The sequence below is a fragment of the Zingiber officinale genome, chromosome 8A (genome assembly GCF_018446385.1).
Source record: "Zingiber officinale cultivar Zhangliang chromosome 8A, Zo_v1.1, whole genome shotgun sequence".
NCBI lineage: Eukaryota > Viridiplantae > Streptophyta > Magnoliopsida > Zingiberales > Zingiberaceae > Zingiber > Zingiber officinale.
In genome coordinates, this window is record NC_056000.1 from 5,580,974 (window position 1) to 5,589,968 (window position 8,995).

Here is an 8,995-nt window from a genome sequence, read left to right on the forward strand (position 1 = left end):
AAATATATTTACTATTTTTGTTTTGCATATGATTTTATAAATATAGTCATAAGGATGAATCATAATTTATTACTGAGGTTTAGCATAAAAGTTCTAGTAAATATGATTTGGATCCAGTTTGTGTTATAAGGATGATTTATTGAGAATGAACACTTATAGATCACATTTATGTCATTCTTATAGTACACATTCATATTTGATATATATCGTTAATGATATTAATACTACAATTACTATTATGTCTTGTAACAATTATAGTAACTCTTTTGGCATGTTGAGCTCAACTAAGGGGTTGTGTAGTGTATAAGAGATCAAGTATAGCCTAAGTGGTAGATTGAAGGATTAAGTCCACATGGATGGTCTTAATCCAATTAAGTCCACATGAGTGGATTTAATCTCCAAAAGGTGAGCTTATAGTTGATTAACACACAACTAATTGTTATTAAGGAATTGAACCTTAATTAAGTGATCTAATGCTTTTAGCATGAAGAAGCTTTAGATTATTGGATCTGAATTCAATGTATAAATATGTTAATTTGGTTCATTAATAACATTAATAAATTGTTAATGATGTATGTGTTTTTATGTGGATGGTCCATATAAGGATGTGCTTTGTATATAAGGGAAGAAACTCCCAATTATGGCATAATCTTGAATCTTGGCACTCAAGAGAGATCTTCTTCTATCTTTTCTCTTTTTCATTGAGAAGGATTACGTGTTGCCGTTCATTTCTGTAGAAGATTATTTCATGTTTGTATGAACTCCGATGATAAGTAAAGACAATGACTAATACGATGAATTTAGATTAGACCATTTATTCATCGTTGCTTTCAATTTCTACCTAATATAGCTTTATGGATGATGAATAATTAAATCACATCTTTTAGTTTGTTTTAATGAATCTATGTTGCTAACACATACGTGCTATTTGTATGACAATGACTGCTCATAATATAACAATCAATTAATACCAATTCGATCAGTATCGAATTCGAAATTTTAAAATCAAGATCAAATTAAACAAATCAAAATAACTATTTAAAAAAATAAGATTTCAAATTTAATCGAGTTTATTAATTATTTTAATTTAATCGAGATTTTGCTAAGTCTATTCAATTTTATTTTTTATTTGTTTTATATGAAAGTTTTTCCCTTTGAAATTATTTAATGAAAAGCATAATGTCACTTTATTTATTAATTTACAAAATATTAAGAATGTTAAGAACGTTAAAATGTTTTAAAATTTATAAATAACGTCGCATCCGTCTGGTTCACGAAGTTTAGGGCAAATGGTTCTCTGGCTCGATGGGCTGGATGGAGGGGAACAGTTGAAGGTGTACTCAAGGGAAGCCAGCACCTATGCGAAATCGAAGATCCAGACTGAGTTGCGGCAGAGAATCGTCAATTGGCAAAAGGTGGAACCGCCACCCTAGCGGCCCCCTGGCCCCGGCCCCACAAGAATCGTCAATGATATGTAAGTGGGATGCCCTAATCCCTCCCCCCTTTAAATTTCGCTCCTTTTTAGGTGATCAGATCATCCGCATGAGTAATTCTTTAGATTGCTCATTGAGTTGTTCGATATTTGACAATTGAATTATTAGTCGGCATCGAATTAGGGTGTTTGCTTATGTTTTCTGTCAATTTATGAACTTCAGCTGTCAACTGTTATTGTTTCCATGTTAACTAGTTGTTTTACTTGTATCTCTGAATTTTTTTAATGGTCTTCTGCTTTCAAAGATCAATTTGCCATTTTTTTTAAAAAATAACGATGCCACTCACTAAAAGATTCCCAATCTTCTGATTCCCTATAAACTTTAGCTTCATGCTTCCCTCGTTATGAAGTTGCTGATGAATGATGACAAAATAGTCCCAAAGTTTTCTTTGTCAGTGAAAGCTATATTTTTTATTCTGCAAAAGCTTTAGATTGATGAGATGTGGTGTTTTTGTGGATGAAGAGTTTTTTGTTTTTTAAATTTCCGGTGATGGTACTTTCTTTGACAAGTGATTTTTTTTTTTTCAAAAATATTCTGATACAAAATTGAAGAAATTTTCCGAGAGAATAAGAAAGAACTGGAATGAAGAATTTCTCAAATTCTTGATATTAAATCTGTACATGAGGATCATTGCTTATTTGTACACTTCTTCCCTACTTATTTATGGAATGAAATACAATCAAACCAAATCAAATAAACAATAAAATCAAATGAAATCTGAGCAGCCTAAATTAAACTATCCATATTTACAATATATTCTACACTCCCCCTCAAGTTGGGTTGTACATATTGTACATGCCCAACTTGTCACATAGCTCTTCGAAGTTGATCCTTGGGAGAGCTTTTGTAAGTATGTTGGGATTTAATGTCGTGAAGGAATATGTGAGAGTTCCACTGATCCTTTCACCACGTTTTCTGAAATGAAGTGTTTGTCAATTTATACGTGTTTCGTTCTGTCATGGTGAACAAGATTCTTTGCAACGTTGATGGCCGCAAAACTGTCACATTGTAGATTGACAACTTTTTTTGTGATTATTTCGAGTTCTTTTAGGATTCTACGAATCCATATACCTTCACAGATTTCGAGTGCAAGAGCTCTAAATTCTACTTCAACACTGCTTCTTGCAACAACAGACTGTTTTTTACTTCTCCATGTTACCTGATTACCCTAGACAAATGTATAGTAGCTCGAGGTCAATCCTCTATCTGTAAGATCCCCAATCCAGTCTGCATATGAGTATACATGTATACCTCGATCTTTGTTCTTTCGAAATAATAACCTTTGTCGGGGTGCTCTTGCAGTATCTCAAGGTTCTGTAGACAACGTTCATGTGTTCTTTAGGACTATTCATAAATTGACTTACCACACTGACGGGAAATCCGATATCAGGTCATGTGTGGGATAGATAGATGATGCGCTCTACAAGTCGTCGATATCTGCCCCTGTCTACTGGTGCATGGTCATTTCAAACCAATTTTGTTGGAAGCATCCATCAGAGTATTCATAGGCTTGCACCTAAACATGCCTAGTTTTTTAGTAGGTCCAATGTGTATTTCCGCTGTGATAAGAATATTCCATGTTTAGATCGAGCCAGTTCATGTTAAGGAAGAATTTTGGATTCCCGAGATCTTTAATATCAAATTCTTGAGTAAGGAGCCCCTTTAGATTTGTGATTTCTTTCTCATTATCACCGGTGATGATGATATCATTGACATAAACAATAAGAATGGTGATATGCTTTTCAGGAGATATTTTCACAAATAAGATGTGATCTCCTTGACACTGAGTGTATCCATGCTTTATCACAGAAGTAGCTAGCTTGTCAAACCATGCCCTGGGAGATTGCTTAAGACCATATAATGACTTGTGAAGCTTGCATACCTTGTTGTTATGGGTGCCAAGGCCGAGGGGAATTTCCATATAAACTTCTTCTTCCATGTCACCATTTAGAAAGACATTTTTGACATCTAGTTGGTGTAAATGCAACCCTTATTTGTTTGTAGCCAGAGAGAATAAGATTCTGATAGTGTTGAGCTTGGCCATTGGAGCAAAGGTTTCTTGGTAATCGATGCCATAGGATTGTGAGAATCCTTTGGCTACAAGATGTGCCTTTAATCTTTTAACCGTACCATTAGTTTTGTGTTTGACTTTAAAAATCCATTCACACCCAATTGCTTTCTTTCCCTTTGGTAGTTCACAAACATACCATGTACCATTCTTATGTAGGACTTTTACTTCCTCATCCATTTAGGGTGTTTGAGAGTTTCATCAATTGTGGTTGGCAACTGAATATTATCAAAGAAGGCGGCGACACATGCCCGATAATTTGGGGACAGTCCTTCATAAGATATAAAGTTGGAGATGGGATGCGTCGTGCGGAATCTAACTCCCTTCCTCAAAACAATTAGAATATCAAGGTTATTATCCATAGGTGAAGTAGATTTATGATTATGTGAATGTCTTTGGGAGTTGGATCCGGTTTTGACTCTTGAATTGGTGCTGAATGTGTCTTTCATCTAGTGTATACATGAAATTGCTTTACTGTGGGAGATGTAGGAATAAAATTTGACACAAGGGGATTGGATAGAGGGTGAATGATGTCGGGGTCTGGTCTGGAATAGTATAATGGATGATGATATTCACTTAGATTCTCCCCCTAAACATCAAAACTGGAGTGGTATGACTATTGTTCAAAGAAAGTGACATCCATGGTATTGTAGGTTTTTTTAGTGACAGGTGAGTAGCATTTGTTGCCTTTTTGGAATGGTGAGTAGCCGAGGCAAATGGATTTGGTGGATCTTGGATCATCAAGTTTACTACAATTGTGATGGTGGATGTGAACAAATGATGTACAACCAAATACTTTTGCAGGAATGTTTTGAGATATTACCTTGGTGTGGGGGTATGATTTGAGGAGAAGCTGAACTAACCTATGGAAATTGAGAACTCGAGAGGGCATTTGATTGACAAGATAGGTGGTTGTGGAGACGACATCACACCAATTTTTTTTAGTACATTAGAAGAGAACATGATTGAGCGAGCCACCTCAAGAAGATGCTTGTTCTTGCGTTCGGCGGTCCCCTCGGATGGGTCTAGTGGCTAGCGCATGAGGTGTTGCCACAATGAGGTCTGGGGTTCAAATCTCAGCAAAGTCGAGGTAAATACCTCCCTTATGTGCTAGTCACTATTCCAAAGGCTAGTAGCCGCCCGTGATTTATCTGCTCCGTGTTGGCCTTGGGACGGATTGGCGGGGGCGCTGGGGGCGAGCGTATTCGCCCTTTTGCCACAATTGTTTTTGCGTTCGGTAATCCCATTTTGTTGAGGAGTGTCAACGTAGGAACTGAGGTGGATGATGCCTTTTGAGAATAGAAAAGTACCAAGATTCGTGGCCAAGTATTCCTTGGCATTGTCGGTTTTAAGTGCCTGAATAGATGTCTGAAATTGGGTTTGAATCATAGTATAGAAATAGAATTGTTCAAATATGTGATTCATTGCAGATTTATCTTTCATTAGAAATGACCAAGTCAGGTGAGTATAATCATCAACAAATGAAACAATCCAACGATTTCATGTAAGAGTTTTAATTCGGGACAGTTCCAAACGTCACTATGAATAAGTGAAAAGGGTTTAGATGGTTTGTAACATAATCTTGGGAAGGATACTCGTGTATGTTTAACAAGTTGACAGAGCTCACATTGAAAGGAAATGACATCTTCATTAAGAAATAAGTTTGGAAATAATTTTGCAAGATAAGTAAAGTTTGGATGACGAAAACGATAGTGCCATAACATGATTTCAGTATATTTATCATTGGAAGAGGTAGAGTGGTAGCTAGCTAAATTTCCATAGTTAGGCGAAGTCTCGTGAAGAACGTGGAGTTCGGAGCACGATTAAGCCTTCCAATCGTCTTCCCCGTTATCGTTTCGGAACTAACAAAAATGATTTTTGCGACAGACCCATTTGCAACACGAATAGTGGAATTGGCTCGGGATGGAACATAATTACGAAGGAGGAATATATCACCCGTCATGTGATCCGATGCGTCCGAGTCAATAATCCATCGTCCAAGAGACCTGTTTATATTTAAGGTATTAAGAAAAATACCTTCATTGTGAGTTGAGTAACTAGTGAACTCCATATGGGTTGATGTAGCATTGGGTCTTTTTTTGGCCCGAGTGGGGTTAAATTTTAGATTGGGCTTTATTACCCCCAGGGTGTGGCACAGACGGTGGGTGCATGACATCTCTGGCATAATGGCCAGGGGTCGATTCTCAAGAATTGACGACCTGAGGTTTACCCCACCATGCGCCTATGGTCTGTGTACCTGCATGTACCTCCCTCCATATCCGTGGGGCTGGCACTAGGGGGACTGCTGAGGTAGCGGAAATGAGAAGATGAAAGCATTAATCTGTCATTGAATCTATTTTGTCACAAAGGCTACTTCCGGCACAGTAAGCCAACAGCCATCTCTTTCTTCGGAGCACAGCAAACTCTCGGCGACCACTGTCTTGTTCTCGTCATTAACTACAACAAAAAATTGTCGGCAGCCAACCCCTTCAGCACTTCCTATGAAGATGTTGCGTGATCTACCAAGTAGCGAGAGACATGGGAAGGCTGAAAATCAGGTTGAATTCTTTTCCCAACACAGGCCCACTGATACTATGAAGAAATCTAGAGAGAGAGAGAGAGAAGGAACTAGAATGAAGAATTTCTCAAATTCTTGATATTAAATCTGTACATGAGGATCATTGCTTATTTATACATTTCTTCCCTAGTTATTTATGGAATGAAATACAATCAAATCAAATAAAATTTGATCCGTCTAAATTAAACTATCCATATTTACAATATATTCTATGAAAGTTATAGTGTGAAAGCTATAGTTATGAAGTTGCTGATGATAAAATAGTCCCCAAATTGTTTTTTGTTAGTGAAAGCTATATTTTTTTATTCTACGAAAGTTTTAGATTGATTTGAGATGTGGTGTTTTTGGGGATGAAGAGATTTTTTTTTTTAATTTCCCGCAATGATACTTTCTTTGAAAAGAAATACAATCAAATCAAATAAACAATCAAATAAAATAAAATAAAATCTGATCCATCTAAATTAAACTATCCATATTTACAATATATTCTACGAAAGTTTTAGTGTGAAAGCTATAGTTATCCATATTTACAATATATTATGCAAAAACTATAGTGTGAAAGCTATAGTTATGAAGACGCTGATGATAAAATAGTCCCAAAATTTTCTTTGTTCCGTGAAAGCTATATTTTTTTATTCTACGAATGCGTTAGATTGATGAGATGTGGTGTATTTGTGGACGAAGAATTTTTTTTTTTAAATTTTCCGCAATGATACTTTCTTTGACAAGTGTTTTTTTTAAAAAAATATTCTGATACAAAATAAAATTAATGGATGGTGAACTTGAAAAGCTGTTCGTATGTCTGGTATCTTATTAGTCCATATAAGGAGGAAAGGCATCACATGTGTGAAAAGTATGGACATTGAAGGATCTAGAAATAATTAAAAAATAATAATTTGATAGAGTGCTTATTGATATATACATGTCATTTTTTTACTTGTTCTTCTCTATTTTATTTTAATGTTGAAAGGCCCTTACTGAGATGCCCATGCCCGCCTAATGCCTGAGCGCTGTACAATGGGCTGAGCGGCTACTGCCTGAAATTACTTTTCAAAGCTTGGATTCACAACTCGATATGGTTTAGGGTTTGAAAATTCATGAAAATGATTCATGATACAAACCTCAATTGGATAACTTTTTTATGGACATCATTCATGCTTCTTCTGATATTTTCAAATATTGTATGCATGCTTCTACCCCTTTTCTTGATGAGCTATGCTAATATTTGTAGAATGCATGTGTGTTTTCTTAAGCGATTTCTTAAGTGATACAAGTGTCTGCACCAATTTTCAGTAATCTTCTCTCTTATCCACTGCCCAGATGCTAATTGTCATTCATCTATCAATTATCAACTATTCTATTTGTCCTATAATCTTTGTGCCCCATATATTTTGTAGCATTATACTTGAATAATTTATATTTCAGAGTGGACCTTTTGATGAGGCATTTGCCGGTTGATTTGCCTGTGCATGAACTTCAGAATGTTATTATTCGGTTCGAGGAGATGCATACTACAGTTGCAAATAAGGTAGATCTTGTAATCTTGTTCATTTACTCATCTATCTTGGCCTGGTCTGTACTAGGATGCTTTTACTCTCTGTTAGGTTCATGCTTAACTTTTGTTTTAATACTTTTTTTTTCATGTCTGATGAAAATGAACACCATAGTCTTATGAAAATTCTCGATATCTATGAATCAAATGTTACGACACAACTTTATAGGATCTCTTATTACGGTAGCAAAAAGTAGCTAGTTTTTCTTCTTTTTGTGTCCTCAAGCAACCGAATATTTTCTTTCTAGGAATTTATCCTTCATAAAAAAACTTCATGGCGCTCACAACTTCGATAAAGGAACTGCACTGGTGGAACTGCACTGGTGTTAGTTTACTGCAGTTTCATTACCAAATTTTTTTTGGATGATTACTTAGATTTCTATTTTTTTTAATATCACTGTGCTATTTATGAGAGGCAGGATCATTTCTTGGCTACTACGATTTTTTGCCTATATTTTGTTAATCTTCCGGTGTATTCCTCTAACACTATAATTTCACAGGCCGAGTATTTCAGAAAAATATCTCAAAGACTTCAGATAATTGTGAGTGAGATTCAACATCCCATATGGCTTGGAGATATCAACCATCCTATTAACTAGAATCCTGTATATCCAAGCATGTAGCGTAGAAGTTTTCACTTTCATCAAGGTTAGGGATCCTTGACATGGATGTGAATAATTTTTGCTGGAAATCATAGATCTTTTTTGTTTCCATTTTTTGTTTTTTGCCCTTTGTAATCTAAAGCAAAAGGTTTTCTGAGGATTGAAAGATTGATTCTTGTAGGACTCAAAAGCACTATAGGGGATGGGATGAATATCGATCATTTGATTTTTTTTTTTTCCTTTTTCAAACATAAACTCATATCTGATCTACACTTTCCAATCTTGTTTGGTCGACTGATCATCCTGATCAGTCGACTGACTTTGTTTCCTTTGCATCGATACAGATTTGTCTGTGCTTATTCATTTGGATCGATCGACAGACCACCCTGTTCAGTGAATCATTCGATCAACCCAAACTTTATTTTTTGAAAACAAAGTTAGCACAACAATAATGAAAATAGTCATGCAAAATAGAGTTATAAACATATGATTATGCATGAATCAATCATAATAGTTATAACTGCTTGATCTCGACTTAGAAACTTCTATTAATTTTTTCAATTAGATTAATGTCAAAAGTTGTCCTAACTTAGACACGTCCTCATTGCCTTCTAGAATGAAAGGTTTCTCCAGGATCTACCTTGTCAAACATTTGGTCTAACTGACCTGTTTAGACTTCTTCTTCTGCTTAGTGTCCAATTG

General features: G+C 35.6%; 1 long non-coding RNA gene across 1 annotated transcript; it reads left to right on the forward strand.

Moving 5' to 3' along the window:
• Positions 1–1,280: 1,280 nt before the first annotated feature.
• Positions 1,281–8,514, forward strand: LOC122012092. The gene is made up of 3 exons (XR_006120121.1): positions 1,281–1,474; positions 7,565–7,667; positions 8,192–8,514. It is a non-coding gene; the product is annotated as an uncharacterized LOC122012092 (long non-coding RNA).
• Positions 8,515–8,995: the final 481 nt, after the last annotated feature.